The sequence below is a fragment of the Sparus aurata genome, unplaced genomic scaffold, assembly GCF_900880675.1.
Source record: "Sparus aurata unplaced genomic scaffold, fSpaAur1.1, whole genome shotgun sequence".
Lineage (NCBI taxonomy): Eukaryota > Metazoa > Chordata > Actinopteri > Spariformes > Sparidae > Sparus > Sparus aurata.
In genome coordinates this window covers 46,671-72,593 of record NW_022045111.1, presented here as the reverse complement: position 1 = coordinate 72,593, position 25,923 = coordinate 46,671, and the positions used below count along the sequence as shown (strand labels likewise).

At 40.5% G+C, this 25,923-nt stretch overlaps 2 long non-coding RNA genes across 2 annotated transcripts; one reads left to right on the top strand and one right to left on the bottom strand.

Annotated features, from left to right (window-relative positions):
• Positions 1-4,193: 4,193 nt before the first annotated feature.
• On the bottom strand, positions 4,194-4,824 carry LOC115577705 (uncharacterized). The gene is made up of 2 exons (XR_003983250.1): positions 4,490-4,824; positions 4,194-4,398 (listed from the first exon to the last, which is right to left on the bottom strand). It is a non-coding gene; the product is annotated as an uncharacterized LOC115577705 (long non-coding RNA).
• Positions 4,825-11,088: 6,264 nt separating this feature from the next.
• LOC115577706 (uncharacterized) lies at positions 11,089-12,496 on the top strand. The gene is made up of 3 exons (XR_003983251.1): positions 11,089-11,303; positions 11,867-11,972; positions 12,436-12,496. It is a non-coding gene; the product is annotated as an uncharacterized LOC115577706 (long non-coding RNA).
• Positions 12,497-25,923: the final 13,427 nt, after the last annotated feature.

The window sequence follows — 25,923 nt, the reverse complement described above, 5'->3', positions numbered from 1 at the left end:
AAGTAAGCGATTTCATTGGTCAAGCGTGTAGTTTCGCAGACGGTATTCCGCAGACGACAAAGTGATTCCGGATTTTTTTTTGCCGCACGAAAGTTCCGCCCCGGTGTGCAAGCTCCCATTATAACCCATGAAATCATTATTTATACATTTCCGTGCGAATAATCCGCACGGAAATTCGCTCTTGGTGTGAAACGGCTTTAATACTGAAGCTAGGAGGATGGCCAGGGTATCAAATTAGATCTGCAGGAGAAAAGTAAGCTATTGAAAAATTGGTGGTGGTCTGAGATTTCTTATATTGACCAAGTGGTCCTCCTTCTGAAAAACTTTGAGAGCCGCTGTGTTAAAGAATATCCCTCTTAATTATAATACTTGAATTTTTAGTTTTTCTTTTTACCTAGAAGAATCAGTCTTGGGCTGTTAGGCAGACCGTTGTTTTCCACATCTGCAGCCATTGCGGACATCTACAAAAAATGAAAATGGGAACAAACAAAGCACATTTCCATTTTAAAATGATATACAACAACTGATTACATTAAATACAACAACTAATTATCATATTAAATGCAATGTTTAAGTTCATACATACATCTGCCTCAATGAAGAGGGCATCCATCTCTTCCTTGAAGTGTGCCATCAACAATTGCAGGATGCTTCTTGGAGTGCCATGGAGACCAGCCAGAACAGCCCTGTAAATATTATATTACACATTACACTCAAAAATAGTAATGCCTTACATTACAAGATTACTGCCTGGAGAAAGTAATTAGTTACATTACTCGTTACATTCCTCGTTACATTCTGTCTTGGCGTCTCATTCATGTTAGTCCACGGTTGCTTAGCAACAAGATTTGTGTGTGCGTGCTGTCTCTGTAGGTGCTTCGTTAGTTTGAGGTCGTGTTAGCAGGTTTCCAACACGGGCAAAGTGCACCAGTCAAGTTATTTTCCTTACGTTCAACAAATTCAAAGTAATGTTGGTATCTGTAACCTCCCGCTGCCTCAGCCAGCGCCCCCATACACACACTGGCCTGTCGCCTGCCGGCGCTGCTGCAGAGGAGCCGTGGTCTGCGATGACTCTGAGCAGCAGGTAAATTACAATATCATATATATTTCTCGCCTTTCCCCTGATGATCTGAATAAGTCGCTAAATTTGTGGCTCGTGGCTTTTTAGAAATAAAGTCGCTAAGACGGTCTGAAAACCGTTACTGCAAAAAGTAATGTGATTACAATAACGCGTTTCACCCAACACTGTTCAGAAGTGCATTCAACATCACAATATTGGCAGGGGAACATGTTGAATCATAGTGCTCCGAAATAAGACGTTGATGTCACAGTAGAAGAACTGTTGGTCTGGTCTGCACTGGCTAACTTAGCTAGTGCAGAACTTAGCTAGCAGTTAGCTTGCGCGCTCAAAACGGGCTTTAGGGCGACATCATCCAACACAAATCGACGGACAACATAACGAAAACAACGAAATACAAAGAAGGCCAAGCCTGTATCTAATATTTAACATTTATGTACCCACGTTATCCATGGAGGTGACCGTTTTAAATACTAACTATTACATTTATTAATCCAGCCAGCCCAGACTGCTTTTTCCCAAACAGTACACACCCCCTTGTACCTTATATATCTTGTAATCTAGGTAAATGAATTAATAAATGAAGCGGGGTTTTTTTTTTTTTTGGATCGCACAGCATCATCCACCTGCTCAAGACATGCCGATATGAAAGGACAAGAATCCTGTAAAATCACTCATTTTAATATTATTTTTCCACACATGCTTTGCAAATAGCAGGCTATTCCTGTAAAATCTGACATTTCAAGAGTTTGAAATCGCACGTAGTTTGAATAACCCAAAATGCATTGTGTTAACCAGTAATCTGCTGTATATTCCAGAATACAGAGTGTTCCTGGAAAAAATGACTGTATATTTCCAGCAATAGTTAACAGTGTATGTTAGCGGGATGTGAGTGAGACTGCATTTGAAAAAGTTCAAATGTTCCTAACCACACAGATAAGCTACATAGCAGACTTGTCACTGTTATTTTTTGCTGGGCATGTATATTGATTGATACTGTAGTTAAGTCCTGTGACTAGTAACCTTGCCACACCTTAGCTTTGGCTGAATTGATGCCACTGTCTCTTACTGTTAGTGTTTTCAGATGGTCTTTTTGGACCCGCCATCCTCGGACGTTACACTCCATAACTCCATATTTCTTGGCTGGCTGACAGTTGTTTGGCTCCTCTGCTGCACTTAACTGGGGTTAAAAAAGCTTCTATGAAGTCGGACACTCTCTCTTCCCGTAGACGTGACGAGACCTGGCTGAGGTTGCGGTGTTTGCCTTTTTCGTCAGGGAAGAAGTGGAGGAAATTGAAATTCCATTAATGTTTGATTACAATCAACAACGACTGCGATCAGTTTTCTTACCTGATGCTATGGGAACTTTGCTGGCCTTTTTCTCATATCAATCTTCTTCAGTAATTATTCAATCTGAGATGTTGAAAGTAGCTAACCAAAACATTTGGGCTGAGGGAATAGAGCAGTGGAACTGCTGCTGTGGTGCATGCAGACGACCGGAGATCAAGACCCGTGTAAAGCCTGTCTTTTTGCAGAGGATGTGTTCATCTGATTATGTGTATGACAGTTCGTATTTAGAGACAACAGCATGTGACAGCTTTGTCACAATAACAACTTCAAATTTGGATATTTTGTATTTGCTTCACCTCAAACGGTCACACAGTGGCTCATCAAGAGTAGATGAAGAGCCTAAATGTTGTCTTACTGTAAATGATCATGTTCTGTTTTCCTTGTAATGTCACCATTAAATACATTTGAACTTTGTCTATCTGGTACATTATAGCAAGTCTTGCACAATAACAATACAGTACAATTACAACAGTTATTATGATGACAACTGTGCTTATGTGCATGATTATATCACAGCTGAGGGGAATTTGCTGACTACATTTAACAAATAAGCATAAAGACACACAAGATGAAGCATTTTCTTATAGCAACATTATTCACAATGAATTAAATACATTTCACTGAATGAAGGATAATTCTTTGTATTGTTAATGTGAGGGGAACAGAAAGGGTTAATTAATAAGAGTGGATAGCACAGATAACACTGGACACAGCAGGTAACCACTTCTCCATCATCACACTAAGCTGACAGAACTGAGCAGTTTATTGACGACATCTTTCAGGGTTGTTGTGTTACATGAAGGATTTTATAGGTTTATTCCTGTTGACTGTCCCATAGGTGCGGCCACACGGCTGCTACTGATCTAAAAGTATGTGATATTTGAGTAGAAAAGAGGCAGAGGCCTTATCGATATGGAAATTCAGCGAAACACACGTCATATGCGTCAGCGTAGATGAGAGCCAATTAGGGCAAAGTCCTGACGTCATGAAGGTGGGTCTGGGGTCACGCAGAGAGCAACTGCGCGAATGTTCTGCAGCAGCCTCGCTCCCGCGATAACTTAAGGTCATGTGACATCAGATGCGGAGCAGAAACCATCCAGGTCATCGTGGACACATTTTACCCAGCATGCATCACGATTTAGGCAGCGCTGCTTGATCTTGAACTCTCCTCTTAAAATTAGCATCATAGCTCCGCTTCAGGTGTCTGTTAACTTGCCACACTTGATCCACTTTGCGCCGTAAAATCACCGCGCCTCTCCATTTGTCATCTCCTGTCACTTCTTCTCCGCTGTGATTGACAGATAACCGCAGCCACGGTGTCAGTGACGTCTCTACAATAAGATGGCGCCCTCTGCCGTTGCGGTTTTAGCGATCCAGACAACTATCAGCATGTATTAACGGTTAGACTGATTATATTTGAACTGATCAAAACAGATTTTAATCCTGACAAACTAGATATGAGCTCTTGCATTCAATAGTTTTAACATTCGCAGATTATATTAATAACTTGTATCAGTGACCTTTGTGTGAACTGAAATATTGATAAATTTAAACAAAACTCAAGTTAGTATTTTTACCTCAACATGATCAATAATAGGAGTTTGAAACTCCACAGTTCCTCTTTAACATCAGTGCAAGGTATTTCAGCAGGTAAGAAGGAGTGAGTGGGTTTTTGTCACGCGGGTGTGTTAAATAGAACAATGAGAAGAACTGAATGAGGTTTCTACTGAGGAGCCACAAGCAACAACAAGCAGGAGCTCCAATGGAGAATGGCAGCCATTTTATTAAGACAAGGTGAGCTAATAAAACCCCAAAGAGGGAGACTGAAGCAGAGTTATTAGAAACAGGATAACAGGAGAGCACTGCGTGGTGATGGAGAGATGGAGCTGGTGGTAGAAGAGCAGGTCCAGGTAACAGTTCATCTCCTCTCATCACCGTCTCTCTCTTCCTGGTCGCTGTGCCGCCTCCAACTAGAAGTACAGAGAAGAAAACCACTCACTGTTCTGTAAATACAACACTAAATAAACCAACACAATGCAGCATGCAAATAAAGTCAATTACAGTCAACTAAATCCAGGGCTTTCTTTCTCTCCTGCTCTGTAAAACAGTGAGGATGAGGGGAGGAGAATAAAAGCGGTACTTAGCTCGGAGGAGGGGTGAAGCTCACTTCTACCCCTCCACGTTTCCCCGCGTTGCGTCTCCCCTGTATCCTGCAGCCGACCAGCGCCGTCTGCGGCCCGCTTCACAGCTTCCTTGTCCTGGGCTGAACTCTGATCTGTCTTCATGCTGCTCCTGTTCACCTGTATAAGCTCCGCCTCCTCTGCTCCTCCTTCAGCCGCACACCTGCAGCCTCCCGTTCCCTTCCGGGGCAGCACGCAATGGCACCAAACTCTGAAAGTGAACTGAAACCAGCACAGCCCCACTACCTACCCTCACAATGTCATGCCCCACAGCAGCCTACATCTTACCTGAATCTGATTGTGCACACGCAAGGTTACAAACTAATTGTCAACATGGACACTTCTCTTTTCATGAACATCCTGAGTTACTAAACAGAGGGAATTTATCCCCATCAGATGACGGCGTCCCAAAAGTCAAACTTCAATAGAAAGTGTGAGAGCTTTGATGTGCGAGGTGAGTTTGATGTTCAGAGTTCACCTGGCAGGTGTCCTCAGGTGCCGACACGTGACCTGAAGAGGAAGATACAGGTGATGTCAGAGACTGCGGCGGTGCAGAGAGGATCTGAAAGAATGGCTCTCTACCACTATAACTCACCAGCTGAAGACTTGACTAAATACTGTCGTGAATGTTACAAAGGCTTACAACTCATCACCTACTTCTTACAGGTGGTCAGTTGTACTACATCAGGTACAGAAGGATACCTCAGTGCCTTCAGGTGAAAGTCCTCTGCAGGGAGAAAGAGGCCAAAGAAGTCTTTGTGGACGTTCATGGCAGCAGTGGACACCAGGGCCAGAAACAAACGAGGGAGACAATCTCTCAAAGATTTTACTGGCCCAGAATGTCAGAGGACATCAATGTGTGTCACTAAATATGTTCATCTGAGTTTATGCTTTCTATTCCATTTCTTTACTTGTATACTGATTATTTTCTTTCTTTTTCACCATTATTGTACGCTACAGTCCTTTTGCTGCTGTGGCAAAGAAATTCACGATTTGTGGGACATTAAGGAATACCGATTCTGATTGTGGGGGTCGTCAATGAAGGTCATCACTGGACGCTCGTGGTCATAGTTTCTTCAACTTGAACTTGTCGGAACAAGTACATTCCAATACATCTTAACACACCTGGTGTGTATGTATATCTATATCTACACAGCTACTAGTACAGCATGATGTTTCCTGGCTGGCGGCCACCAAGCCAGGAGAATCCGACCAGGTACGACCAACACACCTTGGTCAGCTAAGCCGGTGAGGACAGCAGCTTTAAGCTCTCACAGTTGAAACAGGTATCCCATAATCAGCAGCAGTTTCTACACAGTTCAGCTGCTCCACACGAGGAGGAGCCACGAACTCACTCAACACAAAAGTCTCCATTCTCACTGTACAGCAGACAGAAATCACACAGCTGGTTCAGAGCAGCTCACTACTGGGGCCAAACAAACTACAGCTGATCCATCAAACTGAACTCAGTCACCACATCTACCAGCAGCCACCGCGGTAACACTGACGTCCGACGCCACAAACACAATTATTACCCGTCCAGCCGTGCGAGAACCAGCTCCTCAGATCCTACCTGTCAGAACTTTACCTGCTCATCTTCTGGAGCGTGCCGGGCTCGAGGCCACTTGAAAGGCTTCCATCAGCGGCCGAGGCCCTGAAACGCCTGCCTCCGACAGGGAACGCTGTCCCCGCCCGGGATTACCCCCAAAATAAAAAAGGCAAAACAACAAAAGAGTGCCCGAAGGAAAGGCTGATGAACAACCAAGCTGGACACTCACCTATTCTCACCTGAGGAGCAGAATCTCAAACAGCAGCAGCAGCTAAACAGACAAACCAGACAACCAGTACTCACCACAGCCGCTACCGCAGACGGACAACTGTCTCTAAAGTTTCTCAGGATCCTTTAACGAGCCCCCAAATATGTTGTTACGTCCCTGTGAGGCTGAAGGGGATGAAGGGAGCAACATGGTGCAAATAAAACCAGGTGTAGAGGAGGGAAAAGAAACTGTAGGTAGAAATAACTCAAACTGGTTCATTTACAAAAAGGAAAAACTCTCATCAACAAAGGTTGTAGCTCTCTGGCTCCTGCACATCACAGCTGCCCAGCCCACTGCCACCAGCACAACTTTATACCACTCAGACTCAGTGGACAGTAGACTCAGGTGTGGTGCTCAACACACCTGGTGAGGAGGAGGAGGAGGAGCCTGAGTAGAAACAGAACACAAACACGCCCACAGCACTGAGGCTGCAACAGCAGGAGAGAGGAGAAGCTGTTCCACTGGGGAAGATACAACACTGCAAGGACGTCACCAGGTCAATTATTCTATCAGCAGAGTTTTAAAATGAAAACAGTCTGTGCTTTAAAGGAAAGTATAAATAAAGGATTCATAACAAGTATAAATACTGGACACCTTCAGGGTACTGTACTGGGAAAGGAAAGTTATTTTAGTCATATTGATATTTAGCAGAACCATCAAATAATTATAGAGCATCATGTATTTCACATGATCGGGCGACACATTTAGTTTGAGGAAAGTCTGAAATGTTCAGAGGTCAGAAGCTCAAAGAAAAGGATTGTACATGTTGGAATGAATAAATATAGGCTTGTTAGCAGGTTTAACTATATTTGATCCACCTGCCTCTAAATAACTGTTCCTGTACTGGTTGTATTCTCTCTTTGTTGCTCTCTGGCGCCCTCTCTTCCTTTTGCCCGTGCCCGAATCACCTGATGACGTATTTAAGGAGGATTGAGTGGAAGCCTCGCTCTCTCTCTGGAGCCCAGCTCTCACTGAAAGGAGGAGATGTTTTACCTTGTGTCTCCTTGTTACCTTTTCCTCCCCACATGTTTTCAGTGTTTTGTTAATTTGTTTGTAGTTTAGTTTTGGAGATCAGCAGTAATCCAGTTTTTGGTTTCTTTAGTTCATTAAGGTGAGATTAATTTCTCTCTGATGAGGTTAGAGGGGACAGCTGGGTGCGACGGCCCAGTGATTTCCCCTTTTTGTTTATTTCAGCTGGATCTCCAACCTCTCTTTTGGTAAGTAGTTTTTACCCTTTAATGTCTAAATTCAATTTAGTTTGTTTACTGAGCATCCTTTTTAAACATGCAGCATCCTCTATGTGAGCTAGAGGCTCCGTAACAACTGTATCCAACAGTTTAGTTTTCATATTAGAATTGTAGACTACATTATAAAATAACTTTAAATGTTTCCCAGTACTGAACCCTGAATGTATTCAGTATTTACTGTTTTTCATGTTAATGTTATTCCCTCCTTCTCCATTGTCATGTTTTTGTCAAGTGCTTCAACTTCTTGCATGTAATTTATGTTTACAGTATTAATTGGAGCATCTTTAAGTTTTTTAGGTCATTCATCAGACACAAAGGACTAAATCCTGAAGATGGGCGTGTGAAACAAAACCTCACCCACTTCAACAGGATGAGACTTCATGTGGGGTCTTTGTACTGAAGGTCTGTATCACAGCATGATTAAAGAACAATGTGAGGATTTGACTGAAAGACATTTTGAATCTCCAGCAGCAAGACAAACAAATTGAATATGTTAAACCCCCAAATTGTCCATCTTCCACCTCCACCTCCTCCTCTGGGACATCCACAGGTCATTGGGCTCCTCGAGCTCCGATGCCTCTGTAAACACCGCAGTGGACTCTCCCATCATCAACAGTAAGTTTGATCATTTGTAAAAAAAAAAAAAAAAACAATATTTGAAACATTTTGAAAAGTACTGATAAATGTTAAACATCAAAACACACTTTGTGGTGCCTTGTCCTGTTTTAGTTGGGCTTTTTAAATTCTGCACATTTTAAGCTAAAAACTGTAAATTATGTCACAGACATGTTTTGTCCCAGGTCTCAAGAATCACTGACACACAATTTTATTTTTTCCAGCCTCACCAATGTCATGCTGCACAGCGGCCTACATCTTAACTTCATCTGATTGTGCGCACAGTAACACATTAACATGGAAGCCACTCCGTTTCATCAGATAATCAATTAAAAAAAAACAAAAAAAAAAAACGGTGTTTATCCAGACAGCATGTCCAGCGGTCAAACTTCAATCGGAAGTGTAAAGAGCTTTGATGTGCAGGTGAGTTTAATAGATGTATGCTGGTATTGAAATACACTGTTTTATTTGACTCGAGACTTAAACTGAACTTTAATTAAAGCCAGCACACACATCGATGTACAACAACGGTGACATAAGAGCAAAGAACATTCCTTATTCACAAAGATAGAATCCCAAATATTATGCTGCAGTGGACCAGACCGCGTGACGTCACACATCATGATTGTGTTACAATGGCTCACAACTCACTTCTTCCTTTCACTCATTACAGGTGACTGGTTGTACTACATAAGGTACACTGGGACCACGAGCTCTATGGGAGTGAAGGTCCTCCGTGGGGAAAAGGAGGCGAAAGAGGTCCTTTGAGGAGGCTCACATGAGAAGTGGACACTGCGGCCAGAGAACCACCAGAGAGACAATCTCTCAAAGGTTTTACTGGCCCGGAATGTCGGAGGACATCAATTTGTGGGTCAGTATGCAGCTACACTTTCCATACACACTGATCTTACAAAGATATTGCCGTTGATAACAATCACATCAACTTTTTTCTTGTTAGATGTGAAAGATGCATGGGAGGGGAAAAATATCAACATCTTTAGCTCAGATTGGAGAGCATAAAATATTCTCTCAGAATATTTTCTTCACTGCTCCAAACGGAGTTAACAGATGAGGTGAGGTGTCAGTTTCTTGTAAGATTTCACTGAAAACAGTCAGTAGGGAAACCATTTAAAAAATGTACCTTTTTTTATATTTTTGACCTTACCAATTGTTTTTAACCTGGTGTTTTTGACAGGTAATGAACGCAAATCTGACCCTCCTGGTCACTGAATCCAATAAGGATGGTCCAGAGAAGGTGTTTGGACTCGACTCTGGGAGGATGAGGACTATATGGCAACACAAAAGGCCAACCAAAACTAAGGTATTTAACAACATCATCTCATTTAGTTGTCCTAAGAAGTAAACCACAATACTGATTTTGATTTTTTTGTTTCATTATTATACAGATCGAGCTGGAGGACTTAAAGTACATTGTGGAGGTCTACAATGAAGGTCATCACTGGATGCTCGTGGTAATAGTTTCTTCAACTTGATGGTCATCTTCTAAGCAGCACATGCAGTCTGCACAGTGCTGCTGGAAAACTACACAGCTACTAGTGCAGCATGGGTAGCACCACAAAGTGTGTTCTGATGATTTTGATTTTAGTTGGGCTTTTTAAAATATATTATGCACATTTTAAGCTAAAAATTGTAAATTATGTCACAGACATGTGTTGTCCCAGGTCTCAAGAATCACATGATACTGACACACAATTTATTTTTTCCAGCCTCACCAACATCATGCTGCACAGCGGCCTACATCCGCAAACAAATTGTGTTGTTGTTGTACTACATCAGGTACACTGGGACCACGAGCTCAATGGGAGTGAAGGTCCTCTGTGGGGGAAAAAAGAGGTCTTTGAGGAGGCTCACATGAGAAGTGGACACTGCCACCAGAGAGACAATCTCTCAGGTTTTACTGGCCCGGAATGTCGGAGGACATCAATTTGTGGGTCAGTATGCAGCTACACTTTCCATACACACTGATCTTACAAAGATATTGCCGTTGATAACAATCACATCACAGATTGGAGAGCATAAAATATTCTCAGGATATTTTCTACACTGCTCCAAACAGGAACTGCTCGGTGTTTCCAAGCTAAAGTCCTCTGTGGAGAAAATGAGGCCAAAGAAGCATCTGAGGAGGTTCATGTCAGCAGTGGACACAGTGGCCAGAAAACTACAAGGGAGATAATCTCTCAAAGCTTTTACTGGCCTGGAATGTCAAATGCCACCTCCACCTCCTCCTCTGGATCATCCACAGGCTGTTGGGACTCGCCTACAGTGAACTCAGATCAAGAGTATGTTTGATAATTTGTAAAAATTAATCATATTGAAACATTTTGAACAGTACTGGTAAAAACCCCACAGTTTTTAAACTCCTTTTTATAGATGTTAAAGATGCATGGGAGGGGAAACGTATGCGTGTCCTTGGATCGAAGATTGGGCCCTTTAAAATATTTAAGGACATTTTCTCTACTGCACCAAAGAGACCATTAACAGATGAGATGGTGTCAATTTCCTATTTTTTTTTTTTAAATGGTTTTCCTACCGACTTTTCAGTTGAATCTTACCTTTTTGACCTTACCAATTTGATTTTAATCTGGTGTTTTTATGACAGGTAATAAACGCATATCTGACCCTCCTGGTCAAAGAATTTAATAAGGATGGTCCAGAGAAGGCGTTTCCACTGGACTCGGGGAGGATGAAGACTATATGGCAACACAAAAGTCCAACAAAAACTCAGATCGACCTGGAGGTCTTCAAGTACATTGTGGGGGTCAATGAAGGTCATCACTGGATGCTCGTGGTAATAGTTTCTTCAACTTGATGGTCATCTTCTAAGCAGCACATGCAGTCTGCACAGTGCTGCTGGAAACCTACACAGCTGCTAGTGCAGTATGATTAACTTTAACTCTAAAATATGTAGGTGATTAAACCAGGAGAGAGGAGAACCCTGTTCATGGATCCACTGGGGGAACATGGAGAAGATGCAGCACTGCAAGAACGTGACGAGGTAAATGAGTCTATCAGCATATTTTCAGATGGAAACAGTCTGAGCTTTAGAGGAAAGTATAAAGGATTAATAAAACTACTGAACTGTAAATACTGGACACCTTCAGGGTACTGTACTGGGAAAGGAAAGTAATGTTAGTCATATTGATATTCAGCAGAACCCATCAAATAATTGGTGTATTATGTATTTCAGTTGCGATTATGTTACCAAAACTGATCAGCTGACACATTTAGTTCAAAGAAAAGAATCTTACATGTTGTAAGAAATAAATATAGGATTGTCAGCAGGTTTAACTATATTTGATCCACCTGCCTCTAAATAACTTTAATGATAGAAACCTTCCATATATGCCGCTGTTACAACTCAGTACTCATGTCATCGTCTCATCCTGCTAAATTTGAAAAATCTATCCAGAAACGGATGTTAAGAATGTCCAGGCGTTCCCCTTTTACATGCCTCAGGTTACTTTAAATAGTTTAAATCAATAAAGATGAATGCTACAGTTTATTTTCTGTGATAACTGTTCCTCCCCATCATAAATCATTCTTCAACCTTTCATTCAGTTTGCTGAGTGCACTTTGGATGGTTCTCCGCTGGAGTTTCATGAATCACCTTCCAGCTTTAATGCGATTCGACGGGAGATTGCAGTCTGTCTTCTGGAGAATACAGGTGTCTCTTAAAAATATTATACATATGTTGCGTGTGGCCATGACATCACTCACTTACTCAGACATTCATTCAATCACTGTGCTGTGCCTGAACTGGCACTGGTGTCCTTTATGTTGAGGTCTCCAATTTGAGCCACTGATTCATTAATTTAATTGTTTGGAGGCCGTAACAACATATCATTTTAGACTGGAAACGTGTTTGATGTACATATTTTCAAAACTGTCCAAATGCTCAAATTAACTATGATAGTGTTAACTCACACAAACCTTGCTCATTATGAGGTAATTATTATCTCCTTGTTTTTGTAGATGACTTGACTGACCTTTGTCATCTCTGCAGGATGGCGACACTCACTGAGTAACTGCTGATGTTTTACATGTTCAGCTTAAAGGATGATCACCACAAGGCAACATTACATCACTATCTCACCATAATAGTTTAGTTTTGTCTTTTGTCCATTCAGATTGGCTGCTGTGCCCTCGATGGTTTCACAGGAGCTGTGCCAAGAGACCAGACCCAGAGAGGATGCAAACATTTTTCTGCCTCGCATGCCAGTAATAAAATGTATTATTAAAATGTTTTAATATTATTTTGTTCTGAGGCTGTTTTGTTGAAATATTTGATTTTCCAGGTAAGGGAGACCAGGGACAGTTGTAACACTTTGTGCAATTTTAGCAATACATCAAAAAACCATTTACACTGGAATAACCAATTTGTTATATCAAACTGTCAACTGCTGAAATAGGTTGCATTTCACTCTTGGTGAAGGTATTTCAACAGGTTAAAAAAGGAGTTAGTGGGCTATAATTTGTCAAATATAAACCTTTAAGCCTTTCAGTGACGGAGGAGGAGCTGCAATCACTTTTTGGCAGGTGGAATATGTTACACTGAGGGGGAAACTAGAGGAGGACCTAAATGCAGGATAGGGGAAACAAAAAGAGAGCTCTAATTTACAGAAGCTAAAATTTACAAAAACCAGGAGAACTAGAAAAAACAAAAATGAGTCAAGGACCAAAAACAAAGCAGCAATAAAACAGCTTAAACAAAGTGCAACAGAAAAGCAAAGTTCAAATCAAATGGTAAGAAATGTAAATCCAAACATACCAACGGGGAAGACACAGGAGGAGACACCAGAGGCTGACGGAACCACAGGAGAACTGACAAGAACCTGGGGGAGAACAAAGACTATATACACAGAGACACTAACGAGGGGATCAGAAACAGGTGAGGTGAGTGAGGAGGGAAGAGGACAGGTGAGGTAACCAACTGAACAACACACAAGTAAAAAGCAAGAAGTGACACAAGAGGGCGTGATATCACAAATAAAACAAAACACAAGAAGACTCTGAATCATGACAGAAAACTAACTTTTATGAGTTGTATTGGCCCTTTAAAGGTATTTCAACAGGTAAAAAGGAGTGGATTGGTTAGAACGGGGCCGGCTCTATGCAGGGGCAAGAGGGGGCAGTGCCCCCTCAAATAAATGTCTTGCCCCCTCAAATCAAAATTTTAGAAGTTGAGAGAGCACAATTCAATATAGTCACAAAATTAATGTATTACAAGTTGACAAAATTATCTGCAATCGCAGAAAAATCCAATAAAAAAGGGACACACAGGATACAGTATCGGCTTCCCTCCTCTCGCTGTCCCTCCGCTGTGCGTATATTCACAGGCTGCGCAGCACACACACACACACACACACACACACACACACACACCTCCCCTAAACCCTCAGTAAATATCCAACCACTGTTGCAGTATGCGAATGAGCCAAGACGTAGCCTGACAGTGTAGTGTTACTGCAAAAAAGAAAAAAAACGGTTAATATGGGATGCAGCCTAATGCTCCATATTAACAGAGCTTTTAGTGGTGGAGGAGGGAAGGTCAGCGTGGCTACAGTCAGCTAGGACAGTGAAGCCACGGGATCCAGCAGGGTCACATTTCCTTATTGCAAAAGAAAACGTAGCTCAAGAGAGAGTCTGTGTTCAAAGGTAAAAAGCTATTATTTGCATATATAGGCTATTCATCTTGTCTTTTACATCCTAACTCATTTATCATATGTTATTGTTAATATTAGCTGACTTAAGATGTCATATATTGATGTTTCAGTTCCAGTCACACAGAAACAATAGGCCCATCCTCTCCTGCAGTTATGTCAGTGGCTTTCTGAACTAGACATCTGTTTTCTTTTCAAAGTTAATGAGTTATTGCTAATATTCATTGTTACTGATGTTCTTTTCATGCAGATATAGCAGCTCATTAGATTTTATACTGCAAATGAAGTACTCATGTTAAAATTACAGTTCCACTTGCGTCCGTTATGCAATCAGATAAAAGGCCTCTCCAAACCAAGCTCCCGGGCTGAATTTCAATCCCAGCCCGCCCCTGCCAGTGTCTGACAGACCCCTATGTGAAGCCCTGCCCAAGGCTGTAGTTCTGCACTATTTTGTTTCATATAATCAAGGCATTTCTTTTAACAAAGCCAGCTCACTTATTTTTTGCTCCAGCTTCCAGCAGCTCACAAAGAGAAAGTTGGACAGGTCTGATGTTAGAGGCCTGACAAAGTGCAATCTACTTCTCCAGGTTGGGGTTGGACACATAGCTAACAGCCCAATTCAATGAAGAAACACTGTTACTATAAGCACAGAAAAAAAAGCGCTGCAGCATGATGTGTACACACGATGCCCCCTTAATATTTTTGTCTGCCCCCTCATATATGCCTGCCTAGAACCGGCCCTGACCACAAAGAGGGAAATCAAGCCATTTTGATCTCGAAACAACCTCTCAGTCACAAGGCAGGAGCTGCAATCACTTTGTGGCAGGTGAAAACTGCCTTTTTTGACCTATATCGGTCCTATGAGGTATTTCAACGTCCTTAAAACGCTGGATTGATCCAAATCTCTCCAATATAACCACCAAGAGGGAAATCAAGCCATTTTGATCTCGAAACAACCTCTCAGTCACAAGGTAGGAGCTGCAATCACTTTGTGGCAGGTGAAACACTGCCTTTTTTGAGCTGCATCGGCCCTCTTAGGTATTTCAACGGACTATAAGCACTGGATTGATCCAAATCTCTCCAATACAACCACCAAGATGGAAATCAAGTCATTTTGATTTCGAAACGACCTCTCAGTCACAAGGTAGGAACTGCAATCACTTTGTGGCAGGTGAAACACTGCCTTTTTTGATGTATATCGGTCCTCTTAGGTACTTCAACAAGTTAAAAGCACTGGATTGATCCAAATCTCTCCAATATAACCACCAAGAGGGAAATCAAGTCATTTTGATCTCGAAACAACCTCTCAGTCACAAGGTAGGAGCTGCAATCACTTTGTGGCAGGTGAAACACTGCCTTTTTTGAGCCTATATCGGTCCTGTGAGGTATTTCAACATCCTTAAAAGCACTGGATTGATCCAAATCTCTCCAATATAACCACCAAGAGGGAAATCAAGTCATTTTGATCTCGAAACAACCTCTCAGTCACAAGGTAGGAGCTGCAATCACTTTGTGGCAGGTGAAACACTGCCTTTTTTGAGCTATATCGGTCCTATGAGGTATTTCAACAAGTTAAAAGCACTGGATTGATCCAAATCTCTCCAATATAACCACCAAGAGGGAAATCAAGTCATTTTGATCTCGAAACAACCTCTCAGTCACAAGGTAGGAGCTGCAATCACTTTGTGGCAGGTGAAACACTGCCTTTTTTGAGCTGTATCGGTCCTATGAGGTATTTCAACAAGTTAAAAGCACTGGATTGATCCAAATCTCTCCAATATAACCACCAAGAGGGAAATCAAGTCATTTTGATCTCGAAACAACCTCTCAGTCACAAGGACGGAGCTGCAATCACTTTGTGGCAGGTGAAACACTGCCTTTTTTGAGCTATATCGGTCCTATGAGGTATTTCAACAAGTTAAAAGCACTGGATTGATCCAAATCTCTCCAATATAACCACCAAGAGGGAAATCAAGTCATTTTGATCTCGAAACAACCTCTCAGTCACAAGGTAGGAGCTGCAATCACTTTGTGGCAGGTGAAACACTGCCTTTTTTGAGCTGTATCGGCCCTCTGAGGTATTTCAACAGGCTAAAAGCACTGGATTGATCCAAATCTCTCCAATATAACCACCAAGAGGGAAATCAAGTCATTTTGATCTCGAAACAACCTCTCAGTCACAAGGTAGGAGCTGCAATCACTTTGTGGCAGGTGAAACACTGCCTTTTTTGAGCTATATCGGTCCTATGAGGTATTTCAACAAGTTAAAAGCACTGGATTGATCCAAATCTCTCCAATATAACCACCAAGAGGGAAATCAAGTCATTTTGATCTCGAAACAACCTCTCAGTCACAAGGTAGGAGCTGCAATCACTTTGTGGCAGGTGAAACACTGCCTTTTTTGAGCTATATCGGTCCTATGAGGTATTTCAACAAGTTAAAAGCACTGGATTGATCCAAATCTCTCCAATATAACCACCAAGAGGGAAATCAAGTCATTTTGATCTCGAAACAACCTCTCAGTCACAAGGTAGGAGCTGCAATCACTTTGTGGCAGGTGAAACACTGCCTTTTTTGAGCTGTATCGGTCCTATGAGGTATTTCAACAAGTTAAAAGCACTGGATTGATCCAAATCTCTCCAATATAACCACCAAGAGGGAAATCAAGTCATTTTGATCTCGAAACAACCTCTCAGTCACAAGGTAGGAGCTGCAATCACTTTGTGGCAGGTGAAACACTGCCTTTTTTGAGCTATATCGGTCCTATGAGGTATTTCAACAAGTTAAAAGCACTGGATTGATCCAAATCTCTCCAATATAACCACCAAGAGGGAAATCAAGTCATTTTGATCTCGAAACAACCTCTCAGTCACAAGGTAGGAGCTGCAATCACTTTGTGGCAGGTGAAACACTGCCTTTTTTGAGCTGTATCGGTCCTATGAGGTATTTCAACAAGTTAAAAGGACTGGATTGATCCAAATCTCTCCAATATAACCACCAAGAGGGAAATCAAGTCATTTTGATCTCGAAACAACCTCTCAGTCACAAGGTAGGAGCTGCAATCACTTTGTGGCAGGTGAAACACTGCCTTTTTTGAGCTGTATCGGTCCTATGAGGTATTTCAACAAGTTAAAAGCACTGGATTGATCCAAATCTCTCCAATATAACCACCAAGAGGGAAATCAAGTCATTTTGATCTCGAAACAACCTCTCAGTCACAAGGTAGGAGCTGCAATCACTTTGTGGCAGGTGAAACACTGCCTTTTTTGAGCTGTATCGGCCCTCTGAGGAATTTCAACGGACTAAAAGCACTGGATTGATCCAAATCTCTCCAATATAACCACCAAGAGGGAAATCAAGTCATTTTGATCTCGAAACAACCTCTCAGTCACAAGGTAGGAGCTGCAATCACTTTGTGGCAGGTGAAACACTGCCTTTTTTGAGCTATATCGGTCCTATGAGGTATTTCAACAAGTTAAAAGCACTGGATTGATCCAAATCTCTCCAATATAACCACCAAGAGGGAAATCAAGTCATTTTGATCTCGAAACAACCTCTCAGTCACAAGGTAGGAGCTGCAATCACTTTGTGGCAGGTGAAACACTGCCTTTTTTGAGCTGTATCGGCCCTATGAGGTATTTCAACAAGTTAAAAGCACTGGATTGATCCAAATCTCTCCAATATAACCACCAAGAGGGAAATCAAGTCATTTTGATCTCGAAACAACCTCTCAGTCACAAGGTAGGAGCTGCAATCACTTTGTGGCAGGTGAAACACTGCCTTTTTTGAGCTGTATCGGTCCTATGAGGTATTTCAACAAGTTAAAAGCACTGGATTGATCCAATCTCTCCAATATAACCACCAAGAGGGAAATCAAGTCATTTTGATCTCGAAACAACCTCTCAGTCACAAGGTAGGAGCTGCAATCACTTTGTGGCAGGTGAAACACTGCCTTTTTTGAGCTATATCGGTCCTATGAGGTATTTCAACAAGTTAAAGGACTGGATTGATCCAAATCTCTCCAATATAACCACCAAGAGGGAAATCAAGTCATTTTGATCTCGAAACAACCTCTCAGTCACAAGGTAGGAGCTGCAATCACTTTGTGGCAGGTGAAACACTGCCTTTTTTTGAGCTGTATTGGCCCTCTGAGGTATTTCAACAGGTAAATACAATTGGATTGATCCAAATCTCTCCAATATAACCACCAAGAGGGAAATCAAGTCATTTTGATCGTAAACAACCTCTCAGTCAAAAGGTAGGACCTGCAATCACTTTGTGGCAGGTGAAACACTGCCTTTTTTGAGCTGTATCGGTCCCTCTGAGGTATTTCAACAGGGCTAAAATCAACTGGATTGATCGAAATCATTCCAATATAATAACCAAGAGGGAAATCAAGTCATTTTGATCTCGAAACAACCTCTCAGTCACAAGATATTATTTGGAATCATTTTTTGGCAGGTGAAACACTGCCTTCTTTTGAGCTGTATCGGCTGTCATGTCCGGGGACCCAGGACTCAGATGCAGACAAGGAATTAGTGAAATCAAGAGAATTTATTTAAGTGTGAACACAGATAGGGCTTGAGGCAATGCAGCGGTGGCATCTGTGAAAGCTGGTGAGTCTCGGGCTCCAGGCTGGAGGTTGGAGTCGCTTGGCAAGCCAGGCAGGGTTCAGGCTCAGGGCTGGCGTCTGTGGCAAAAACAGCAGAATTAGCAACGTGCTAAAAGGGCTCACGAGTGGTTTAGTCGGCTGGCGTTATCTCACGGGAGTAGATACAACCATCCGACGGGGTCTGGAAGGCTGATCTGTGTTTAAGTATATGGGTTGATGCCGGTGATGAGCTGCAGGTTTTTCAGCTGTCACCTCTTTAACCACGCCCCCCTCAGCAGCTTCCAGAGGAGAGGGAGAGAAAAGCACACAGAGACAGACAAAAAACAAAGCCCATGAAGCACATAAAAAGGAAAAAGGAAAAACAAAGACTACAACACACGCATACTCAGACCAGGGTCCGAGTCACGACCTGTGGTTCGTGACATTGGCCCTATGAGGTATTTCAACATGTTAAAAGCACTGGATTGATCCGAATTTCTGCAATATCAACACCAAGAGGGAAATCTAGTCATTTTGATCTCAAAACAACCTCTCAGTCACAAGATAGGAGCTGCAATCACTTTTTGGCAGGTGAAATACTGCCTTTTCTGAGCTAAATAGGCCCTAATAGGTATTTCTAAAGGTAGGACTACTTTGGATTGGTCACAATCTGTCAACTACAACCACAACCGGGGAAATCAAGTCATTTTGATGCTGAAACTACCTTTTTGTCACAAGTTAGGAGCAATCACTTTTTGGCACACTTTAAAATTTTGACCAAATACACAGGGCAAATTACCACACCACCAGCACATCTGGGACCCTCGCAAGTTAAGATGAACGCCAGTTAACCTGTCACACTGGTCGAGGCCATTAAGCTAACTGGAGCTGTTTTACAACGCTACAGAGAGCGAGGCTTGAGATCAGGAATCGTTTGCTTTTGTCTGGCTCTCCGATTTGACCAATCATGCTCTTGACTGAGGTTAGGACCTCCTACCTCCTCATTTACATATGGACACAGAAATACAGAAATAAATATATGTAGGTGAACAGAAATACAGAAATACAGAAATAAATAAATGTAGGTGAACAGAAATACAGAAATTAATGAATGTAGGTGAACAGAAATGTATAAATAAATAAAAAGCATTCATTCTTTTATTTATACTTTTATTTATTTATTTATACATTTATTTCAGCATTTATTTATTTATTCATTTATTTATACATTTATTTCAGCATTTATTTATTTATTCATTTATTTATACATTTATTTATTTATTTCAGCATTTATTTATTTATTCATTTATTTATACATTTATTTATTTATTTCAGCATGTATTTATAATTATTTATTTATACTTGTGTCAGGTTTGGTCCTCCATATTTATGAGCCACATCGGTTGATCCAATCTTTTTACTGACAGTTTCTGTATAGCTTCAGCTTTTAAAAAACTACAAATGCTGCCCGGTGCAAATTTACATGAGCAGTTAACAAGTCGCTCAGCTGATGTTAGCAAACAGTCCAGATTGAATTTACAGCCTGCTGAAAATATGACACTGCATGTCTGGATACACATATTTAACAAATACAATCAATCTATATAGATATCTGTGAAAAAAGCGGCATTCCATTGATGTGAGCGTCAAGTTAGTGGGTATGTTAAGCATGTTAAGAGGCAGAAATTACCATAATATGGGACCTTTAAGTTGACAGTCCGTTTGCTACAGTCAGCTGGGTGGAAACAGTGGTTCGCAGCATGCTCTGCTAAGAAATGGCTCACTTGTCAATTATTTTTTATACCAAAAAAAAAAAAATGGTGAAAACGTAGGTTGGTCCAGGACCAGGATGTGGACAGTGGAGAGATGCAACAATGATCCTGCACTTGAAGCAGGATTTTGTGCTTCATGTTGACCTTTAACCTCTGAGCTTCAGAGCAGACTCAGCTTTTATGCTCGGATTTGATCTCTGAGACATTTTAGAAATTTTAAAAATACAGTTAATTCTGTTCTCAGGCAGATAAACTTCATATAAAGTACCGTTTCTCCTTCAGACTCTTATCTCCTCACAGCTACCATCAGACCTTAATGTAGTGTTTATTTATGCAAAGATGGCTCTTGTCACAAGAGAAACTGCAGGCAGTAGCTCAGACTCTCTGGCTCCTGCACATCACGGAGCACAGACCACTGCCATCAGCAACACTCTCTGCCTCAGTGGACAGTAGACTCAGGTGTGGCACCCAACACACTGGTGAGGAGGAGGAGGAGGAGGAGGGGACAAACAGGCCCACAGCACTGAGGCTGTAACAGCAGGAGAGAGGAGGAAAAGGGAAGATACGACACTGCAAGGACGTCACAAGGTCAATTATTCTATCAGCATAGTTATAAAATGAACACAGTCTGTGCTTTAAAGGAAAGCACTAATAAAGGATTAATAAAACTGTAAATACTGGACACCTTCAGGGTACTGTACTGGGAAAGGAAAGTTATTTTAGTCGTATTGATATTGAGCAGAACCATCAAATAATTATACTGTATTATGTATTTCACAGTTGCGATTTGTTACCAAAACTGTAAAGTGATCAGCCGACACATTTAGTTTGGTGAAAGTCTGAAATGTTCGGAGGTCAGAAGCGCAAAGAAAAGGATTGTACATGTTGGAATAAATAAATATACGATTGTCAGCAGGTTTAACTTGACTACTTAACGTCTCATGTTCAGCTTGAAAATGATGATCAAAAAGCAACTCAACATTTTTTATATATTTCACACTACATAAAAGACTAGAACCAGGCGACCTGCTTTGTAAAAAACACAGTTTACAACCATTACTGTTGGTTAACCATTTCACCATAATTATGTTCACAGCAGCTGCACCAAGACAAGCAGAACACAGACTTTCATCTGCCTCGCATGCCAGTAATAGTTTATACTACCATCTCCCCACTACTGTGTGTATTTAGGCACACGGGTATATTGTATAGTTGTATTATAAAAGGGTTTAGTATCATTTTGTTGGTATAAACTGGTATTTAAAAAGGCATTTCAACAGGGAAAAAGGAGCAGCTTGGTTCTAATCTGTCAACATATCCATCAAGAGTGAAATCAAGTGAATATGATGCAAAAACAACCGAGGAGCTGTAATCACTTTTTCGGCAGGTGAAATACTGCCTTTTATAATTGTAGTGACATGTTATCAAATGAACCAATAAAACGAACCTAAGCCACTGAGGGGCTGCTGCACCGGAACTTGTAGTTTCCGGGTCCAATGAATAGGCGCGTTCGAGTTGAACTCCAGCTGACCTCCTGCAGCAGCGAGATCTGCTGGCAACTGCAGGGGCGGAGATACAAACGCTGCCATGAAGACGGACACTCTCTCTTCCCGTAGACGTGACGAGACTTGACTGAGTGGCATCGTTTGTCTTTTTTGTGTGCGAAGAAATGGAGAAAATTGAAATTCCATTAATGTTTTTTTTTTTTCAATACTTTATTGCAAGGCTTCTTACCTTCACAAACATAATCAATCATTTCTATTTCTTTGCATTATTGTACCTTGCATTTTTTTTTTCAGGTATATATATTCACAAAGTAAATAACATGCCATAAAGTAAACAGACAAACAAATATACTAAACAAACTGGTAGTTAAATGAATGCCTAACCAATGTTGTACCTGCAAAGGCTCTTTAAGCTCAAAAATATACTTTAGGATTTCCTCAACTCCTTCCCAATATGTTGTTAATACAGGGCATTAAAAAGCATATGTATATCTTGCCTACTGTTCTCCGCATCTTCGCCAACATCCATTATCTAATCCAGGGAAACATTTCTTGAGTATCTCAGGTGTGCTAAAGAATCTCATACTCACTTTCCATGAAAACTCCCTCCAGTATTTTGATTGTGAGATTCTGAAGTTTACACCTAATGTTTTTCTCCACTCTTCTGTTATGTTGATTTTGACATCTTTTTCCCACTTCTCTTTTATGTTACTCTCTACCTCATTATACTTCTGCAAGATCTTATACATTTTTGTCCGATTTCCTTTGTTCTTATTTCTTTTTTGCGTCATGTATTTGATCAATTCATGCTCCGATGTCCCCTCTTCTAAAAGTCTACTTGTGTAGCTTCTGACCTGCAGGTACCTAAAGAAGTGTTTTGATTCTAATTTGTGTTTGTTGGATACAATATCATAAAAGTTTAATGTGTGATTTGTAATTAATTGTGAATATTTTGTCAGTCCGTTTTTAGCCCAACCTTCCAGGATTTTATCTGTTTTATTAGGAATGAAGTCTGGGTCCTCTGCCATTTCTCTAACTAATACACATTCATTATCCATTTTTAAAATTTTACAAACGCATTTCAAATTGGCCAATGTATTGTCAGTGCAGTAATTCTGCCCTGTATAGTTTTTCCATTGCGTTCTTCCGATGAAGGGCAATGTCCCAATGGATATTCTTGCCAATTCTTTCTCTGTATTAATCCATTTGGTTTCTGTTTCCCTTTCTATCCATTTCATTATTGCGAGGAGTTGTGTAGCCAGGAAATAAATGTATATTTGGGACCCCTAACCCACCTTCCTCTTTTGGTTTACATACAATTTTAAACTGAATTCTCTGCTTTTTGTTGTTCCAGATAAAATGTGAAATAATTCTGTTACAGTTTCTAAAGTATTTCTCTGGTACTACAATAGGCAATGTTTGAAATAGAAATAGAAATTGCAGAAGAACCATCACTTTAATAGTTTCTACTCTGTTAAGGAGGCTATGTGGCATTAATTCCCATCTACTCAAATCTTGCTCTATCTAAGTAATCAACGCACAGTGGTTGTTCTCATACAGTCCCTAAGTGCTCAGTAATATTGATCTCTAGGTATTTTACCTTCTTATTCTCCCATTTAAAGCTATAACAATCTTTCAATGCCTGGCTGGGTTGTCTCCCTATTAGTAAGGATTCACATTTACTCCTATTTAGTGTGTACCCAGAGACTTTACCATATTCAGCAATTGTTTTCATTAATTCATGTATTGATTCCTCTGGGGTTGTCAGGTATACAATTATATCATCGGCATAAAGTGCCAGTTTGTGAGTTTCTTTTCCAATATGTATATCTGTATTCCTTTTATCTCAGTGTTCTGTCTCACTGCGGCTGCTAATATTTCAATATACATAGCAAAGATAAGGGGAGAGAGAGGGTCTCCCTGCCTAGTACCTCTCTGTATTCGAATTCTTCTCAACAAGGTGCCATTAGTTTTGATTCTTGAGGTTGGGTCCATATATATGGCTTGTATCCATGAACAGAAATTGTTATCTACCCCAAAACTGTCTGACATCTCAAACATAAAGGGCCAACTCACCAAATCAAAGGCCTTTTGAGCATCTAATGTTAACAATACCACATCGATATTTTCCTTTTGAGCATAATCGATTAAATGTATTGTTCTCCTAATATTGTCTGCCAAATACCTCCCAGGAATGAATCCACATTGATCTGCCTAAATAACATCAGTAATTATGGTCTTTAATCTGTTTGCTAATATTGCTGATATTATTTCATAGTCTGTGTTTAACAATGATATAGGCTGACATGATGAGCATTTTGTAGTGTACTTTCCCTCTTTTAGAATTAATGTTAAAATTGAAGATTGCCATGTTTGAGCCCATTTTCCTGTTTCTAGCGCATAATTATATGCTTTCTGAAGTAATGGAGCTATTTGCATTTTAATTCTGTTTTTTAAAATTCATTAGTGAATCCATCATCACCTAGGGATTTTCCCCTTTCAGCCCTTTTATTTGTTGATTAATTTCTTCAGCCGTTTTTGCTGTGCTTCTCTAGTCCTTTTCTTTGCCGATGCATATGCAATAATATGACCCCTTATAACTGCTTTCGCTCCTTCCCATAGTATAATTGGGTCGATTTCTTCATTGTCATTTATTTTCATGTATTCAGTTATTATATTTTGCATTTTTCTAAAAAATGTTTGTCTTGCAGGAGGGAGTTGTTTAATCTCCAAATTGATGTTCTTTTTGTATTTTTTAGTTTAACTGTAAGTGAAATTGCAGCATGGTCCGCTATATCTATCGAGCTAATGTACTATTTTGAACCAATGATACATCTTTTTTTAACATAAAAAAGTAATCTAATCTGTTGTAGATTAAAAGTCTCTTTCCTGTACAGATGGAGTGTTCTCCATACGTCAACTAGACCCATCTCTGTACATGTTTTCCTGAGGATACTTGCCTTGTTCTCTGCCCTATGTGTGTTTGTATTAGACGCATCTAATTTTGGGCTTAATACCAGATTTAAATCCCCCCCATTATAACGGTCCCCTTACATTTTGTAGTCATCAACTCTATTAATTCTAGCATGAAGTCCGGTCCTATGTCTGGTGGGTATTAAACATTAAGAAATGATATTTCCATACTGTCTATTTTTCCAACTGCTAACACAAATCTCCCCTCTTTGTCTTTAATGCAACGTTCTTTCTCGAAACCTATTTTGGACTTAATTATTGTCGCCACTCCTCTACTGGCAGAAGTATATGTGCTATAATATACCTGGCTATTGAATTCTTTCTTTAACTTTTCATGCTCCTGTCTCCTCAGATGTGTTTCCTGCAGAAATATTACATCTGATTCATCTCTCTCCATCTGGAGTAAGATCTTCTTACTTTTTACTGCATTGTTCAGTCCATTAACATTCAATGATATCATCTTCAAATCACTCATAGGTGTCAAAAGCATGGATCTATCTGTCCTCTCCCCCTTGTTGGTAAGTATGAAATTATCAGTAACTGAGTGGTGAGGAAAAAAAACAAAAAAAACAAACAAAAACAATTCCATTAATATTTGAGGAAAATCAACAACGACGGTGATCATGTTTTCATACATTATATATATATATATATATATATATATATATATATATATATATATATATATATATATATATATATATATATGTATATGTATATGTATATATATATATATGTAGGGGGGCGGCTGGATCTAGAGTTGACAGGCAAGTAAAATACTGCCTTTTATGAGTTGTATAAAATATACCTAAGATATTTCAATTGCGGTACTATTTAGTTAATACTGTCAAATGTACCTTGTCATATTTAACTTCATCGCTCCTCAGAGCGAGTGTTCTCTATCTCTTCCCAGTGGGTCTTTTTGTTTCTTCGTTGAACGTCATGGTGAAATACGTCACTGACCTTCCTAAGAAGACATTGTTAGCTGGCACAAACCCCGTAAACTGTGGCAAGATATCTGTAGATTTATTTTAGACAATATTTTCTGTGACTTTAAGCTCCTCTTGCAGAATGTGCTTTTTGGTTTCATAATGAGTGACATTCCAGTTGAAAA